A 19,208-nucleotide genomic window follows, 5' to 3' on the forward strand; every position below is an offset into this window, starting at 1 on the left:
GAGATGATTGCCTCTGCTTTCTGGTAAATCTGTTAAAGAAGGTGTGAAAACAAACTCTACTAAGGGATAGTCTGCGTTCTGGGCTGAGCGTTTTTTGGTGCCTCCTTTGGAGCGGCGACATGGTCTTCCTTGCATGCTTTTTCCAAGCATTACTGAATTGATGTAGTGTCGTCAGGATGCGTTTTTCAGTGGGACTATGCTTGCAGCGGGGTTATTAGGGTCTCTCCCTTGAATGCACTGTTCTGTTACTTCCCATCAGTCATATTCTGGGCCAGTCTAAAGGGACGCTAAGGAAGGAGAAATTAGGTCTTACCTACTAATTTGCTTTCCTTTAGTCCCTCCAGACCAGCCCAGATCCCTCCATGAGATTCTGTGTTTTTTTGTTTCTGGTTCATTCGTTTCATGTTGTTCAGATTCTTTTGATTTTGCATACAGCTGCTTCTAGTGTTTGTGTTTTATCTGCAGTTTAAAAAAATAAATGAAGACAAAAAGACATGATTTCCAGACACACATTATTCAAAGTGATTCACCTACTAAGGGTAGGTGTCAGTGTCCTATGGTGCCTGTTCAAGTTTGCCGGTTGCACAGGCATTATTCTTTCTGCTTTTGTATTGTTTTATTAATGTCATAGTGAAACTCTCTCTAGCTAGCCAGTCTCCACCTGCTGGAAGGCGTGAACAACCCATCAGTCATAGTCTGGACTGGTCCAGAGGGACTAAAGGAAAACAACTTAGAAGGTAAGACCTGATTTCTCCTTTCTTCACCGTGGTGAGTTATTTAGATTTTACTTATGGTTACAGAGTTGAATAAATGCCGTTTCCAGTGTGAAAGCCAACGAGCAGCATCAGAGCAGTAAACCATGTGCGTTAGGTCCTCTGAAGCTGTTTATTTAGTGTTCCCATATTCTTATATACCTTTCATTTAGAGGGCTTGAGTCTTTTGACAGAGGACAGTTACTAGCAACAACAACAACAAAAAAAACTAACACCCCCTGAAAGTTTCATTTTCTTTATATTGGAACTACAAGTATTCCTTCTTTCAACACCTTTACATTACAAAGATCAAGCTTAGTGCTATTGGTTCCACATTTCTGTGAGAAGTTTTACATCATGAATTTTTTTTTCTGAAGGTAGTGCTCTATTCCCATGCTGCTTTGTGCTGCCATGGTGGGATTTTCTGCAGGTGCAATGTTACAGTTCTTTGAAAGGCAGAATGGTTTATTCTGGACCTGAAGGTCAAAGGTTCAAGGCTAGTTTGTGCATCATAATAGAAGCTGTGGAACTCAGTTCTGTTCCAAATGGAGCATATTTTACTTCACTCTCCCATGTTGCTTGTCTTGACAAGCAATTCATTGCATGGTTGGGACAGCTAACACTATGCTACAGTGCTAAAGGAAAAGGGAAATGGGACTTGATACTGACTCTCTGTGTTTTTTTTCAACTACATTCAAAGCTGTTTATGTAGTATATGCAAGTACTTATTTGTACCTGGGGCAATGAAGGGTTACGTGCCTTGCTCAGAGTTACAAGGAGCTGCAGTGAGAATCAAACCCAGTTCCCCAGGATCAAAGTCCGCTACACTAACCAGGTTAGCTATGTTGGCTTTCCATAGCAATTCTACTCTCTGGTATTACACACTGACAGTGGCCAAAACTACTGCATACCAGCTCCAGCCACCACTGTTAAGTGGCACTACTAGCTGTACGCCATAGCATCTCAATGCCTCTATTGCACTTTTCCACCTTGAACTGTATTGGACAGCTAGTGATATTATAGAATTTTAGCCACCAGTAGTGCACAGCCAAGCTGGCCAGCTCTTGACACTCTCAGCTACAAGATGGCTCTGTCATTGGACAGCTGATGTGGCTTCTAAGTCATGTTTAATAAAGCTACCTGTTAGAGCTAAATTTCTGTTTGGAGAAGATGTAAAGTTGGTTAAAAGACCTAGGGTGACTCCAAGTCTCAGACATTGTCAAAGGACAAGCCTAAAGATTATTTTAGTTTCTCTCAGTCTCATCTCACGTTTCGTGAGGCCAAGTGCTACAGACCAGGCAGATCTAACTTTCAGTGTTCCCACTTCCAACAAAGACAAGCCTTCTTTCATGCTGAGAGAAAGCACTCTGCTTCAAACTTCAGGTTTACCAAGGCCTTCCGTGACTCAGATTTCCTCATAGCTCAGGACGCCTCTCCAGGTTCCATGAGAAGTGGACCAAAATTATCTCAGACTAATGTGTCTTGGAAATAATAAAGCAGGGCTATAAACTGGGAGTTCTCCCATTCCATTGCAGATTTTTTTCTTGGAATCTCCATGCAAAGCGCCAGCCAAATGTCAAGCAGTTCAAAACACCTTGCAAACACTTCTTCATTTAAGCAAAGTAGAGCTTATACCCAGATGTGACTGGGAAACGGGAAATTATTCCAATTTACTTTGTAGTTCCAAAGGAGGAGGATTCCTTCCACCTGGGTTTGGACCGCAAAAGAATCAGTATTAAAAGGTTCAACGTTTCACAATGGCAATATTACAGTCTAATACTTTCAGACTAGCAGGGAGAGTTTCTAACCTCCCTTAATCTCAAGGAAGTGTACTTCCTTATTCCCATTTGCCCCCCCCCCCCCCCGAAGATTTCTGTGATTTGCACTCCTTGGAGAAAATAGTATTAATTTATGGTCATGCCATTCAGCCTTTCATCAAGGACATTTTCCCAAGGTCATGGTAGTAGTGGCAAACTTCCTTTGCAAGGTCGGAATTCAGGTTTACCCATACCTCAACGATTGGCTGATGTGCACCTCTGCAAGTTTCATCCAAGGTAGCTACTCTTCTTTAGTCCTTAGGATTCATAATCAATTTCACCAACAGCTGGTTGTTTCCAACGTAAATTGGAGTATCTGGAAGTGACATTCAACATAAGCTTAGAGAAGGCATTTCTTCCTGTTGCTCATCAGCAATTCACACTCAAGTCAGTATCTACTTTCCCTTCCTGGGACTATGTTCAAGTTCTGAGCACAATGGCCTCTACCTTGGACATTCTTCCATGGGCCAGATTCCACATCAGACCACTTCAGTGGTTCATCTCCATCTCTCTTGGAACTTCCAAGCCAAACTCAGCCTCAACTGATGGATTCAGCACAGCCTTCCTCTAATAATTCAGAATTGGTTTGTAGTCAAAACAGATGCCAGCTTATTGGGCTGAGGAACTCTGTCTGCTTCTGTCAGTCCTAGGTCGATGGTCTCCAATCAAAGCCTCTTGGTACATCAAGTGTCTAGATTTTAGAGCCATTCGAAAAGCCTTGCTTTCATTTGCTCATCTTTGAGGGAAGCCAGTGAAGAATCTCAGACAGCACGACAGCAGTTTCCTATGTCACTAGGGAGTGGGGAGCCAGGAGTGTTCATCTAGCCACAGCAGCACAGATTATTTTCTACTGGGCTAATTTCAGCAGCTGCTGCTGCAGGAACGCCGAATACTCAAGCAGATTTACTCAGCAAACTTTCTCTGGATCTGGGGAAGTAGTTATTGACAAAACCATTCCATCTGATTACATTATGTTGGAGAGTCCCAGCATAGATCTAAAGGCATCCAGGAAGAATGCTCAAATCCAGAGATTCTTCAGCCATTGGAAGGACCCCAATACGGAGAATCTGGATGCTCTTCTACAACAGTGGCAAACAGACCACCTATATGTTTTTCCTCCATAGCCAATGTTAAGCAGAAATCTTCTTCGCATTGCTTGTCGTCCAGAGAAAACGATCCTCGTGGCTCAGATGTCCTTGGTATGCAGATCTGATGCGGTTGAAGGTTGCTACTCCATTGTCTCTACCCAATTACTGAGATCTTCTGATTCAGGGTTCAATTCCAATGGACGATCCCTCCCCATTTGGCTGTTGAAAGGACATGCCTAAGGAAGAATGGTTACTTGGAGGAAGTTATTGCTACTCTTCTGCAAGCCTGAAAAAGATCTACTTCTGCTACATATGCTCAGGTATGAATCTTTCAGCCTTGATGTTCAGAAACTCATCTAAAGCATATCTGCCACAAAGTCTAGCCTTTATTCAAGAAGGTCTTAAACTCCTTAAAAGTTAAGGTAGCAGCTCTTTTGTGGTCATATCTAACAGCCTTCTCTAGCAGCACATTCAGATGATGTGTGTTGTTTGAGGGGTGTCAATTAGCTTAGGCCTCCATCTAGACAGGTCTGTCCTGAATGGAATCAATCATGTTTTTAAGGTCCTTCAAAAAAGCTCCATTTTGAACCCCTACACAATGCTACTGTTAAGGATCTTACTTTGAAAACAGTTTTTAGTAGCTACAGTGGGGGAAATAAGTATTTGATCCCTTGCTGATTTTGTAAGTTTGCCCACTGACAAAGACATGAGCAGCCCATAATTGAAGGGTAGGTTATTGGTAACAGTGAGAGATAGCACATCACAAATTAAATCCGGAAAATCACATTGTGGAAAGTATATGAATTTATTTGCATTCTGCAGAGGGAAATAAGTATTTGATCCCCCACCAACCAGTAAGAGATCTGGCCCCTACAGACCAGGTAGATGCTCCAAATCAACTCGTTACCTGCATGACAGACAGCTGTCGGCAATGGTCACCTGTATGAAAGACACCTGTCCACAGACTCAGTGAATCAGTCAGACTCTAACCTCTACAAAATGGCCAAGAGCAAGGAGCTGTCTAAGGATGTCAGGGACAAGATCATACACCTGCACAAGGCTGGAATGGGCTACAAAACCATCAGTAAGACGCTGGGCGAGAAGGAGACAACTGTTGGTGCCACAGTAAGAAAATGGAAGAAGTACAAAATGACTGTCAATCGACAAAGATCTGGGGCTCCACGCAAAATCTCACCTCGTGGGGTATCCTTGATCATGAGGAAGGTTAGAAATCAGCCTACAACTACAAGGGGGGAACTTGTCAATGATCTCAAGGCAGCTGGGACCACTGTCACCACGAAAACCATTGGTAACACATTACGACATAACGGATTGCAATCCTGCAGTGCCCGCAAGGTCCCCCTGCTCCGGAAGGCACATGTGACGGCCCGTCTGAAGTTTGCCAGTGAACACCTGGATGATGCCGAGAGTGATTGGGAGAAGGTGCTGTGGTCAGATGAGACAAAAATTGAGCTCTTTGGCATGAACTCAACTCGCCGTGTTTGGAGGAAGAGAAATGCTGCCTATGACCCAAAGAACACCGTCCCCACTGTCAAGCATGGAGGTGGAAATGTTATGTTTTGGGGGTGTTTCTCTGCTAAGGGCACAGGACTACTTCACCGCATCAATGGGAGAATGGATGGGGCCATGTACCGTACAATTCTGAGTGACAACCTCCTTCCCTCCGCCAGGGCCTTAAAAATGGGTCGTGGCTGGGTCTTCCAGCACGACAATGACCCAAAACATACAGCCAAGGCAACAAAGGAGTGGCTCAGGAAGAAGCACATTAGGGTCATGGAGTGGCCTAGCCAGTCACCAGACCTTAATCCCATTGAAAACTTATGGAGGGAGCTGAAGCTGCGAGTTGCCAAGCGACAGCCCAGAACTCTTAATGATTTAGAGATGATCTGCAAAGAGGAGTGGACCAAAATTCCTCCTGACATGTGTGCAAACCTCATCATCAACTACAGAAGACGTCTGACCGCTGTGCTTGCCAACAAGGGTTTTGCCACCAAGTATTAGGTCTTGTTTGCCAGAGGGATTAAATACTTATTTCCCTCTGCAGAATGCAAATAAATTCATATACTTTCCACAATGTGATTTTCCGGATTTAATTTGTGATGTGCTATCTCTCACTGTTACCAATAACCTACCCTTCAATTATGGGCTGCTCATGTCTTTGTCAGTGGGCAAACTTACAAAATCAGCAAGGGATCAAATACTTATTTCCCCCACTGTATGTCTTCAACCAGAAGTCTCTCAGAGCCTCAGCCTCATCTTGTACAGACCCTTTTCTGTGTTTTACTGAAGCTGGGGTGTCTTACCATACAGTCTTTTCCTTTTTACCTAAGGTGGTTTCTGCTTTTCATGTTAATCAAACTCTGTATTTACACTCTTTTTCTGAAGATGGTTGTGGATAAGAATAAGTTTTACGCTATTTAGAGGTCACTAATGATTTTAGGCACTATTTTCTTTCTTCTCTTGGGACCCAAAAAGGGTTTGAGCGCTGCTAAATCAACTATAATTTATTGTTTAAAGTGCACTCTCTCCTTGGCTTATTTGTTAGCAGGGAAAAGAACTGTATGAATTTTTATGTCAGTTTACGTTTTAATTTTGTTTGGTACGTTTTATATATTTTTATGACTGTATATTGTATGTAGCTCTGGATAAAGGCAGATTATAAATAATGAAGTCTAAAACTAACGCCCTTCCATCTTAAAACTCATTCTACGAGGTCACCAACTACATCCTTTGTGGAAGCCCATACTGTTTCTGTAGATGAAAATTTAAGGGCCGCCACAGTCCACACATTTTCTAAGCACTATCGCCTAAATCACGTCCCCTTCCCTCCCAACTTGGGGGCTGCTTTTGTACATCTCACAAGTATGGGCTAATCCTTTGGAGGCGCTAAGGAAGGAAAAATTAGTTCTTACCTGATAAATTTTCCTTCCGTTAGTTCCAAATGATTAGTCCATAACAACCCTTCTCTTCTTCTGTTTGATTACGTGTTGATTTTCTTGTTTCTTAGGCACAAGGTTAGTGGCGTTTGTTCCTCAAAGTTTATAAAACATTTTAAAAGGAGGAAGAAGTTCTACTTCTTTCCATTAACTTCTCACTGCTTGGCTATTCGAATACCAAATGGAACCTATTGCACAGCAGCCTTATGTAGCAAAGTTCTAATTTATGCTATCTCCATATGCTGGTAGATGAGCTAATGGACTAATTCTTTGGGGCTAAAGGAAAGAAAGGAAATTATCAAATAACTTTTTTCCATATCTTCTGCTTCAAGTACCTACTTAAGAATTAAGCTCTTCTGGGTAAGGACTCTTTGGGCCCAATATTCAAAATAGTTAAACCCCGCTGCCACTAATATTCAACAGCACTTAAATGGGTAATGTTGCTGAATATTTCTCAGATTGCCACAGCACTGTCCAGTTACTGCAGGAGTCGAGCTTAGTACTTAACCAGTTAGCGGTGATAAGTTTGCTAACCAGTTAAGTGCACAAGGTTAGGACAGCAGAAAGGATGTCCTAACTTTATCCACTGAGTTAACTGTGCACCGGTCAAAAACTAGCCAATGCCCAGTTACCTTCCAAGCGACCGCGCTTACCCGGATATTCAATGCTGGAGTCCAGATATAGCCCAGCATTGAATATCTCTGGATTAATTCAGTACAGTGTCAGCAGCTTAAAACATGAATATCAGGCCCTTTGTACGTAATTTGTTGTAGAGAAACCTTTTTAGAGCAGTTGGGACATGCAGAAAATGTACTATAAAATAAAAACTTCACTTCTGTATCACAAACTAGGTGTCTTATCAGCTTCCTGAATTAATCTTACACCTCCAAACATTTGTGCTAGGACACCAACTACTTTTATGTGGCAGCTCAGCAAGAGATAGAGGGGCATATGCAGAAAGCCATATGGTAGAGAGCCACGTGTCAATGAAGTCATCAATGAGCATGCAAATAACTGCCATGTGCACTATCAGAAAACACGGCACATCCTGGCAGTAATCTACAGCTCATTACAAAAATGGCCATCCATGACCGGCAATTGGCTCATGCACTGATATAGGAAGGGGCACCATTAAAAAAAGCCATTGGTCTGCATCACTACCACCACAAAATTACCTGGTAGTCATGGACCCCCCCCCTTCCCTCCCTATACTCAACGTACAAATTAAATCCCTAATAGTCTAAGGGCCTCCTAACATGATCTCTTCCCGCCCCCCCCCCAACTTAAAAAAAAAATCTGGTAATCTGGCAGCCCCTTCCTTCTTCCCGACCAGTCCCTGGTACTGTAGTGTACCCCCCTCCCAGACCCTCACCACCTGCCTCAAAAGTCAAAAGGCAGGAGCTATGCACATTTGTTCCAGCCTCCAGCACTAACATCATTCAAAATGGCGGCACCCGACACCTAGCATTGCCTTATTTGGTAGGTTGCCCATGGCAGTGCATCAGGATGCCCCACTAGGAGTCAGTCTACCTGGATGACAAAATGTTTTTACTACAAATTCCAAAATGCTTAGGGTGTCAATTCAAACCTCTGGACAAGTACTATTTGATACATGATACAATAACTGCTCCATGTGACATGTTCAGAAGCAGGTTTATGGGAAGACAAAGGGCATTATGGGCCTCATTTTATAACAGAAAATCTATGTGTCACTACAAAACATGCACCCAGAACCAATAGTGCAGAAATGCCAATACACATCTCCTCCCCTGGAATACCAAAACCCCATCCCCAGAAACAATATTTTGTAGCTGCACATAAGCCATGAGACAGTTTTTAAAGAGGCGCTTAAAAAAAATCTATATTATTCTTTTGGGATCTTGCCAGGTTTTTGGATCTGGATTGGTCACTGTTGGAAACAGGAATTGGAAACAGGACACTGGGCTTGATGACCTTCGGTCTGTCCCAATATGGAAATGCTTATGTTATTGGCATCATGAGTCCAGCCATAGTAAAGAAATTCAATATAGTGTGTGCATGCATTACTTGAGAAAACTGCATGTTTTAAGAATAAAACATTTTCCCAATTTAAAAAAGGCAGCTGCTGTTCTCAACTGAGGGCACGCCTCGATTCAATATTACATGGCACGGGAGAATTTTGTAGGTTGAATTCTATAAACACGGACTACAAAATAACACTCACAGGATTTATTTCATAATGAGAGTACAGCACTGTTTTTAGTCTAGCTGACAGCACTTCCATCAAGTATTCACAAAAATACTAAAAGAAAAGACTGCTTACCTTGTATTTCCCTTAAAGAAACTGAAAAAAACACTCAAATGCTTCTGCTTAGGAAAATTACTGTCAGAAGATAAACACCAATTTAACATTAGTGAAATGTCATTGGCCACAAGGACGTACCCCTTTCCGTAATCAACTTATTTGCAATGAAGAAATCAAGCATACAGCGTACTTTCAGCTTCCACTGCCCACTGCCAGAGGCTGATTATACCCATAGCATGAGTCCCAGATTTGGCATGCTAGTCATTTGCAGAGTGTTCCGTTGGAGCAAGTACACCAATGTGGGACAAAGGTCAGCTCTCACCCAGAGTGAACCGTGTCCGGGCTGTTCTCCTATTTGTCTACAAACATTCAGTCACAAGTAGCATCCCAGCTGTAAACAGTGCAGTGAAAAGTTTTGTACCGAGTTAAAACTTGCACAAGTTTGCCTAAATACCAAAAACCGAACAAAAGCAAATCAATTTGCACAACAAAGTACAAATACACAAAAGCAAATCAATTTGCACAACAAAGTACAAATACACAAAAGCAATTTATTCTGAGTGGGCAAATCAAGTTTCTCTCGCTCTGGTATCAAAAAATATACAGGTAAGTTTGACCTTAACGTTCAACATAACCGAATGTGATCTTGCCCCTTTTCTACACAACTCTAACGATCTTATCAAATACTAGTAAAAAAGGCCCGTTTCTGGGACGAATGAAATGGGCGCTAGCAAGGTTTTCCTGGGAGTGTGTATGTTTGAGAGAGCCAGTGTGAATGTGCGGGTTTGTGACAGAGTGAGACTGTCTGTGTGACAGTGTGTGTGTGTGAGAATGAGAGTGAGTGACAGGGCCCCCTCCCCTGTTCCTAATGCCCCTCACCCCGTTCCCTCCCCTCCTTTTCCTCCTCCTTCCCACACTTTGGGTTCCTTAAGGTTTTCAAAAGTCTATGTACCCCCTTGGCCCTAACGCCCAGTATGCAGATACCCCACCGCTTTCCTCCTCACCCCTCCCCCAAGATGTAATACTTTCATGTCCTTCATTTTTTTTTTTAAAGTGTCCTATCTACCCTGTGTACAAATGCCCGGCATTCAGATTGTGTTCCTCTCGTAAATTTTCATTTCTTTCATTCATGCAGAACTTGCCCCCCCCCCCAACACTTTTGGTTCCTTCAGTCTTTTAAAACTCTCCTATGTACCCTGTGTGCTAATGGCCAGCATTGAGATTGTTTTCCTTTCCCAAATGTTCATGTCTTTCAGTAGTTCAGAACTCCCCCTCCCCCCATTTAACACTTTCGGTTCCTTCAGTCTTTTAAAACTCTCCTATCAACCCTGTCTCCTAATGGCCAGCACTCAGATTGTTTTGCTTTGCCAAATTGTCCTGTCCCAAATTTGCATGTCTTTCAGTCATTCACAACCCCCCCCACCCCCCTTCTCCAGTTTAACACTTTCGTTTCCTTCAGTCTTTTAAAACTCTCCTATCTAACCTGTGTCCTAATGGCCAGTATTCAGATTGTTTTCCTTTCCCAAATGTTCATGTCTTTCAGTAGTTCAGAACTCCCCCTCCCCCCATTTAACACTTTCAGTTCCTTCAGTCTTTTAAAACTCTCCTATCAACCCTGTCTCCTAATGGCCAGCACTCAGATTGTTTTGCTTTGCCAAATTGTCTGTCACTGATGTCACTGAGGTCAGTGCATGCCTGCCTAGCAGACCACTTCCGGCAGGCACGGTCCCAAGCACATCCTGTTGGAGGTGAGAATTATTATATAGGACAAGTGGAACCCAGCCTGTTTCCTCAACAATGAAACGGGCCCTAGAAAGGCTCTCTTGTAAGCAATTTTTTCTCTCCCTTGCCCTCCCCTCCATATCCAGCGATTTTCCTCTTCCCTGCCCTCCCATCCATGTCCCGCGATTCTCTTCTCGCTTGTCCTCTCCTCCCATCCATCGATTCTGCTCTGCTGTCCCCTCAATGTGCCGCGATTCTCTCTTCCTTTGTACCTCGTTTTCTGGCTGGCCTAGCTGGCTTCCCTTCCGTTGGAGTGGAGGAGTGGCCTAGTGGTTAGGGTGCTGGACCTTGGTCCTAGGAAACTGAGGAACTACTACTACTATTTAGCACTTCTATAGCGCTACAAGGCATATGGAGCACTGCACAAACATAGAAGAAAGACAGTCCCTGTTCAAAGAGCTTACAATCTAATAGACAAAAAATAAATAAAGTAAGCAAATCAAATCAATTAATGTGAACGGGAAGGAAGAGAGGAGGGTAGGTGGAGGCGAGTGGTTACAAGTGGTTACGAGTCAAAAGCAATGTTAAAGAGGTGGGCTTTCAGTCTAGATTTAAAGGTGGCCAAGGAAGGGGCAAGACGTAGGGGCTCAAGAAGTTTATTCCAGGCGTAGGGTGCAGCGAGACAGAAGGCGCGAAGTCTGGAGTTGGCAGTAGTGGAGAAGGGAACAGATAAGAAGGATTTATCCATGGAGCGGAGTGCACGGGAAGGACGAGTGTGGAGAGATACTGGGGAGCAGCAGAGTGAGTACATTTATAGGTTAGTAGAAGAAGTTTGAACAGGATGCGAAAACGGATAGGGAGCCAGTGAAGGGTCTTGAGGAGAGGGGTAGTATGAGTAAAGCGACCCTGGCGGAAGATGAGACGGGCAGCAGAGTTTTGAACCGACTGGAGAGGGGAGAGGTGACTAAGTGGGAGGCCAGCAAAAAGCAGATTGCAGTAGTCTAAACGAGAGGTGACAAGGGTGTGGATGAGGGTTTTGGTAGAGTGCTCGGAAAGAAAGGGGCGGATTTTACAGATGTTGTAAAGAAAGAAACGACAGGTCTTGGCAATCTGCTGGATATGAGCAGAGAAGGAGAGAGAAGAGTCAAATATGACCCCAAGGTTCTGAGCTGAGGAGACATGGAGAATGAGAGAGCCATCAACAGAAACAGAAAACGGGGGGAGCGGGGAGGTGGGTTTGGGGGGGAAAATGAGAAGCTCGGTTTTGGTCATATTTAATTTCAGGTGGCGTTGAGACATCCAGACAGCAATGTCAGACAAGCACGCTGAAACTTTGGTTTGGATGCAAGGCGTGACATCAGGGGTAGAAAGGTAGATTTGGGAGTCATCAGCATAGAGATGGTAGGAAAAGCCATGAGATGAGATTAATGAACCAAGGGAAGAAGTGTAGATAGAAAAGAGGAGGGGACCAAGAACAAAACCCTGAGGTACGCCGACAGGCAGAGGGATAGAAGTAGAAGAGGATCCGCCAGAGTGAACACTAAAGGTGCGGAGGGAGAGATAGGAAGAAAACCAGGAAAGGACAGAGCCCTGGAATCTAAGTGAGGACAGGGTATCAAGAAGTATGCTGTGATCGACAGTGTCAAAAGCAGCGGACTGAGTTCGATTCCCACTTCAGGCAGCTCCTTGTGACTCTGGACAAGTCACTTAACCCTCCATTGCCCCATGTAAGCCGCATTGAGCCTGGCATTAGTGGGAAAGTGCGGGGTACAAATGTAACAAAAAAAAAAAAATCCTGACGTCAGCGCGCCTCCAGCGTTCCCTCTCACTGTTCTGCCCTCTGATGTCATTATGTTTTGACGTGAGGGTGGGGAAGTGAGGGGGAATGGAACGCTGGAGGCTGGCTGACGTCATAAGATGTTACGAACCCAGGCAGCCAGTCAGCGATGGAACGTTGGAGGTGCAAATTATTATATAGGATATGAAGTTCTCTAATGGTAGACCGCAATGTATAGAGACTTGACAGGAACGGGGTTCCCATGGGGACTGAAGTTCTACGGGGATCCCGTGGGGTTCCCGAAGTATACACTGCACTTCTGCCAGCCTCTCACCTACCAAGTACCAAATTCTTTGAGTGCCGTCTCCTCCTCCTCGTTTTAACAGCACAGATGCACCTCCATTAAGGAGGTGGTAGAGACACAAATGGTGATGAAATTCAAAAAGGCGTGGGATGAACACAGAGAACCTCTAATTAGAAAATGGAAGTTATAAAAATACTAAACTTAAATGGCTGCATGTGTGTGTGGATGTGTCAAGTGACGCTTAGATGGTGACTCCGGCTGTGATAAACTAGGCCTGATAATGGGCAGACTTGTAATGTCTGTCTCTCATATATGGCAATCTAGTTTAGGATGGGCTGGAAAGGACTTAGTGTTCGATTCCCACTTCAGGCACAGGCAGCTCCTTGTGACTCTGGGCAAGTCACTTAACCCTCCCCATTGCCCCATGTAAGCCGCATTGAGCCTGCCATGAGTGGGAAAGCGCGGGGTACAAATGTTACAAAAAAAAAAAAAAAAAACAACTTTAGTGGCTGGAACATGAGGAGAGTGCTGGATGGACTTTTACGGTCTGTGTCCCGTAAATGAGAAGACAAATAGGCTAGAGTGGGCTTCAACGGCAACTCCAGCAGTTGGAACATAAGGGATAGGGCCGAGCGGACTTCTATGGTCTTTGTCTCAGAAACGCCAACGAAAGACCATAATCAAGTATATATCACGTTCATTGTTGATTTAATCATGAACTGATAATGGGTGTGACTATCGGGCAGACTGGATGGACTGTTCAAGTTTTTTATTTGCTGTCACTTACTATGTTACTATTAATTCTCTCTGCTCCCGGGCTGATGTGCGTAGACCTCAGCTCTGACACAGGCACAAGCATCAGATGTCACCTGACCTACTTAGTGTGCATGCGGTGACCTCTTACCACACAATGCCAAGGGATCAGACACAAGCCTTACATGTGCACACCACGTTCCAACTTCTGTTCCTTCCTTGCCTGTAGTGCTGCAGCTTGAACCCAGAGAGAGACAGAGAGCCAACCAGAATATTTTCATATGTACCATAAAATTCTTGCAGGACTGAGTGGGGCCAGATTAAAGTCTTGCGGGGGTGGGGGACGGGTAGGGATGGATACGATTCCAGCGGGGATGGGCAGGGATGGATAAGATTGCTGTCCTCGTGAAACTCTCTAGTAGACAGAAAAGGGCTCAATTCAACTCTCTAAGATCTTGCTATACTACCCATCTTTGCAGCTAAGATCAGAAGGTGAGAGACTCCCTTGGGGGGGTCCACCCTCCAGTGTAAGGCCTAACAAACAGGCCTTTTTATTTTGGGACCAATCTTCCTATGTCCAAAGGCGAACCTTATTCCATACCCATTGCCATTACTGTTGGGCAACTGGACAGTCCTACAATAAGTGTTCCCTCTCATTCCACACTTACTCCAATATTGTCCTGAGACAGGTTACAGAACCACAAGGTGTTAAAATTTGTAAACATACAGTGTAAATTGCTCTAAAATAATGTTTAGTGCACTGCTTCAAATTCTTCCAAAGGCAGACCAGCCTAAAAAGCAGGTTTGCAAGTACATTTAAGCTGCATAATATGGAAATGTGTTCTATGAAAAATAACATTTAGTAGTGTTCTACTTCACTCCCCACGTGCTGCCTCCAAAGAAAGGACCTATGCCATTTCAAAAGTTCACATCTTTAAATAATTCTGACGTTGTGCCAACTAAAACTGTCAATCTAAAAAGGATTTTATTTCCTCCAAGACTAATAGAACTGAAGGAGCACTTGGCTTACTATAACCCATGCCTCAAACTTGGCCATGTTAAGAATAAATAATCACATTCAAGGGAAGAAGGGCAAGGATTTTAAAGATACATTCCGAGTAAGCTGTGCAAATGACACTATTAAGTTTTTAGGTACAGGCCTGGTGTGTCTTCGTTTTTAGTCTTTTACTCCTCAAAAGAAAACAAAATTGCTTGTTTGCTTTCTCACCCTTGTCTCTACATTCCCTATTGACCCATTCAACATACAGTAACTAGTTTTACTTAGGTCATGCTTCAAGATGAGTCACATTTAGATACAGTATTTTTGTATCCCCATAAGGTGCAATGGTCAGTTATAGCAAATATTAAATCAGGTAACAGCTAAAAAAAAAAAAAAAAAAGTAATGCTTCCCCAGAAAACTTGTACATCTAGCCCAAAATTGAAAATAAAAAAAAGTTTTCCCGTGAAAGTATGGATCTATTTTTTAGGGGGAGAATTACAAAAAAAAAAAGTTGCGTATTTTCTTTCATGCTATTTATAAGATAAGCTGTAAAGACTTCCATGTACTTCCCTTGCACCCTGATGGTCCTGATCCAAGTAACAGAGCTGAATTAAGCGTTTGAGCCATGCAGATACTATTGTATTTGTGGTACATCAAAATGAACTTGAACTTGAACCTGCAGCACCACGTCTAGCTAGAGACCAAGGATGCTCAGGAGGACACTCCTGGGACAGAACAGGTGTACACCAAACTGCAAGTACCAGAGGAATGAGGCAACTCCCGGTCCCTGGCATGTGCATGACGTTTTGTCACTTACTGGTTAATAAGCATGGGTGAGAATTAACGGGAAGAATGGGGGCGGGGGGGGGGGGAGGCGAGAAGGCAGACACAGAGGAAGGAAATAGAAGCGTCTTTCTCTTTTTAAATGGGAAGCATCCTTTCGGAGAAGAAAGGATGAAGGACATGTCAGTCAGTGAAATGCACCAGGGAGGGAGGGAGGGAGGGGGCATTACTGACAACAGCATGCAGTTAAATAGAGAGTCTGTCTGTGTTTGAAGGGGAGCAACTTAATCGTTCCTATCTGATGTTCTCCGCAAGGTCCGAGCGCCACGCATTCATTTCTCCCACTCCCTCCTTCCTGCCACAATGGAAGGGCAGGGAGGTGTTTCCCCAGGGATTCCTCCTCCCCCCCCCCCCCCCAGTCCAGCTCCTTACCTGGCCATGGCTCTAAGACTAAGCTGTCCACATGACTGTGATGACAGAATAAGAGGCCACGAGCACAGCGGGCAACTCCAGGCCTGAGGCCCTCCCTCCCTGACAAGCGAACTTTTACTACAGCCCAGCCCCGCCCACAAACCGCCGAGCAACTAAGGAGGCGGGGAGGGGAGCGACCGCGTAACAATGGGCCAGTCGTCGTTGCCAAAGTGACGCCCCCAAGCGCGGACTGTCTGTCACGCGCAAACCTCCGTTCTATCCAAGAATGCTTTCTTGATAACTGCCTCTATCCAATGTAGCCTCCTTTTTGGCTCTATTCAAGGAGGTTTATCACGTAGTTAAACTAGCTAAGTAGTCCGCGCAGGCGTCCTTTAAGATACAGCGCCTCGCCGCCTGTTCCTCCCCCCCTCCCAATAGCTTACGGTTACAACAAGGCGTGCGCGTATCTGGTTTTTTCTGGTTCTTTTTTTGTTTTGTGCAATATATGCCCGTATTGTAAAGGAAGAAATGCTAGTATTTAATACGGTTGCTGCCTAGTGTCTGCACTAGTACTTTTGCTGCACAGTTTTACAGCCCTAAGAAACAGGTCCTGTTTTTTGGCGTTTATAATCGCACATTCAATAAAACTAATAAACTATATGACCAAAAAAAAATAATTGAAGTGAGATAATTGACGATAACAACACACCTAGTACTGGCAGAAACCGAACCAAACAGGTTATAATTAGGCTCAATGTAGTAGAGATCCTAGTTCCGAAATAGGCTTCACTTCAAAATAACCATGTGCTTATTTATTGGCACGCTTTCTTCCCTTTCTTTCATAATTTGTATTCCTGTATTTTCATTTAAAAAAAATAAGTTAATTATCTATTTATTATATTCAATTGTAATCCACTGTTAGTTTGGGATTTGTAAATCCCTCTTGAAAAGTCACTGGGGAGTGACTGGGAGGTCCTTGGGTGGGAGGAAGCCCAGCCCAAGGGGTAGTTTGGAAATAAAATGCAGAGAACGTGCCCTAGTTCTGAAGAGTGATGGGGAAGGGGGGTGGAGTTAGGTCTTAAGAGTTAGTTGCCCTTTAGGCAGGTGGACTGACATGTTGGCTTTATTGGTTCCTTGGTTGCCTGCAAGACCATGCCAAATGACCAGAGAAGGGGGATACCACTTAAAAGAAATTAATCCATTGGCTGAAGCCAAGGAGTTGCTGCTAAGAAAAACAGCAACTGTGAAGGAGAGCGCTGGATGGGCAGTGGAGAGACCCAACCAGGGAGTACTCATCCAATAGCCAAGGTGAGCCAACACAAAGGGCACCCTGGCTGGAGGTCAGACCACAAGGGTCTGGAACCGGAGGTACAAAGAGGTGCACTGTCTTTGGGGATAGGCACAGACTGGAGCTGTACAAAGTGTAAACAATCCTGTTCAGAGTACTTTATAAAATACACGCTAAGGGGGAAGAATACAGGATTTCCCCCAAGGAATATCATAATTACTTATTTCAATGATTGTACCGACTGATGGAGAGTTTATGCAGATGAAATGTTCCTGTACTTTCAAGTCAAAGAATAAACTGTTTTGAGTTTTAAGCTGCAAACCGCAAAGTGGTCTGACCCCTCAAGACAGCCTATGTTTAACTGCCAGCTTTACTTCACACAGGGGTTTTGGACCTTGACTTTTTGAGTTTCTTAGGGGAGAAGAGGGTCATCGTACCTGCTAACATTTTTTTCACCACACGCCATGTGAGTGAGGGTCCGATAGAGTGGCAAGAAAATTATGGATTTCACTTCTGTTTTTGAAAGGCAGAAGGCCAAGCAGGGGACTCAAAGGCCACAACTGGGATGGCTACCACCACTGGCACTTTTGGTAGAAGAGCACCTGAAAAAAAAGGAGCTTGGGGATAGAAAGCAAGAGAGAACAAGGGGATAGGATTTGGGGTAGCAGTACACATGAAAGTAATTCTGAGAGTTGCTGTGACATGTCACATACAACTAACCTACTTTATACACCTTATGTCTCCCTGTTCCTGAATAACATAGTGGTGGAGCTCTGAAGAACATAAGAGTAGCCATACTGGGTCAGCACCGTGGTCCATCTAGCCCAGTATCATGTTTTCCAAACAGTGGATAAGCTAGGTCAGAAATACCTGGCACAAACCAAAATAGCAGCAATGTTCCATGCTACCAATCCCATGGCAAGCAGTTGCTTCCTCGTGTCTGTCTCAATAGCAGATTATGGACTCTTCCTCCAGGAATTTGTCCAAAACCATTTTTAAACCCAGATACGCTAACCACTGTTATTACATCCTCCAGCAAAGAGTTCCACAGCTTAACTATTCATTGAGTGAAAAAAAAAAAATGTTTCCTCCTATTTGTTTTAAAAGTATTTCCATGTAACTTCCTCGAGTGTCCACTAGTCAGTCAGGATTTTGTAGACTTCAATCATATCTCCCCTCATCCATCTCTTTTCCAAGCTGAAGAGCCCTAACCAGGGGTGTATCTGCGTGGGGCCACAGGGGCCTGGGCCCCCGCAGATTTCGCCCTGGACCCCCCTACCACAGACCCTCTCCACCTCCCCCTCCCTCCCGCCACCAACCCGTCGCCGATCTTTGCTGGCGGGGGACCCCAAGCCCCCGCCAGCCGAAGTCCTCTCTTCCGTGCAGGATGCAAGTTGCAACGCTTCCTGTTCTTCCAAGTCTGACGTCCTGCACGTACAACGTGCAGGACGTCAGACTCAGAATTTGGAATTCAGTCTGAAGTCCTGCGCCTTGTACGTGCAGGACGTCAGACTCAGAAGAACAGGAAGCGTTGCAACTTGCAGCGGCGCAGCCTGCATGGAAGAGAGGACCTCGGCTGGCGGGGGGTTGGGGTCCCCCGCCAGCAAAGGTAAGTGACAGCAGCGGGGGAGGGTTGGCGGCGGCGGGAGGGGGTGGAGAGTGTCATTGGTGGCGAGGGGGGGGTCCGGAAATGGCGGGGGGGGGGGGAAATCGGTGGCGCCGGGGGGGGGGGCTAAAATGTGCCCCCTCCCTCTGGCTCTGGCCCCCCCTACCGCCAGAGTCCAGATACGCCCCTGGCCCTAACCTCTTTAGCCTTTCTTCATACAAGAGGAGTTCCAACCCCTTTTATCTTACTCACTTTTTCAAATCTCCTCCCCCCTGAAATACAGAATTCTACAGCTGGTGCATGTGGATAGTGAGGTGAGGAACAGTTGTCAGTACACAAACAATCCTTACAGCATTTATTTATTTACTAGACTTTGAGCCCGTAAAAACGGGCTATTATAGGAAGGGGGGGGGTTGAAAGGCCCGCCCCCACCGCCGAGTTCGCCGGTGCCCCTCCCCCTCCGAGTTCGCGCCCCCCACCGAGCCGTCACCACCCACCTTCCACCCGGCTGGGCCCTCGCTCCGCTATTGAAACAGCGAGGGTCCGGGAACGCAGCACTGAGCTCTGCTGAGCTGCCGACGTCGGCCTTCGTTCTTCTTCTCTGCCTGTCCCGCCCTCGTGTGACGTAACGTCGTCGAGGGCGGGACAGAGGCAGAGAAGAAGAA

The 19,208-nt window shown here is 44.9% G+C and overlaps 1 protein-coding gene across 2 annotated transcripts in view; it reads right to left on the bottom strand.

Moving 5' to 3' along the window:
- ACACB (acetyl-CoA carboxylase beta) overlaps positions 1 to 15,752 on the bottom strand; it is a 341,366-nt gene extending 325,614 nt beyond the window's left edge. For both annotated transcript variants that reach the window (XM_030220274.1, XM_030220272.1), the window contains exon 1: positions 15,671 to 15,752. The gene's annotated coding sequence lies outside the window, so the exon portion shown is untranslated. The remainder of the gene's footprint in view (positions 1 to 15,670) is intronic.
- Positions 15,753 to 19,208: the final 3,456 nt, after the last annotated feature.

Source organism: Microcaecilia unicolor, chromosome 11, assembly GCF_901765095.1.
Source record: "Microcaecilia unicolor chromosome 11, aMicUni1.1, whole genome shotgun sequence".
NCBI classification, from domain to species: Eukaryota; Metazoa; Chordata; class Amphibia; order Gymnophiona; family Siphonopidae; genus Microcaecilia; species Microcaecilia unicolor.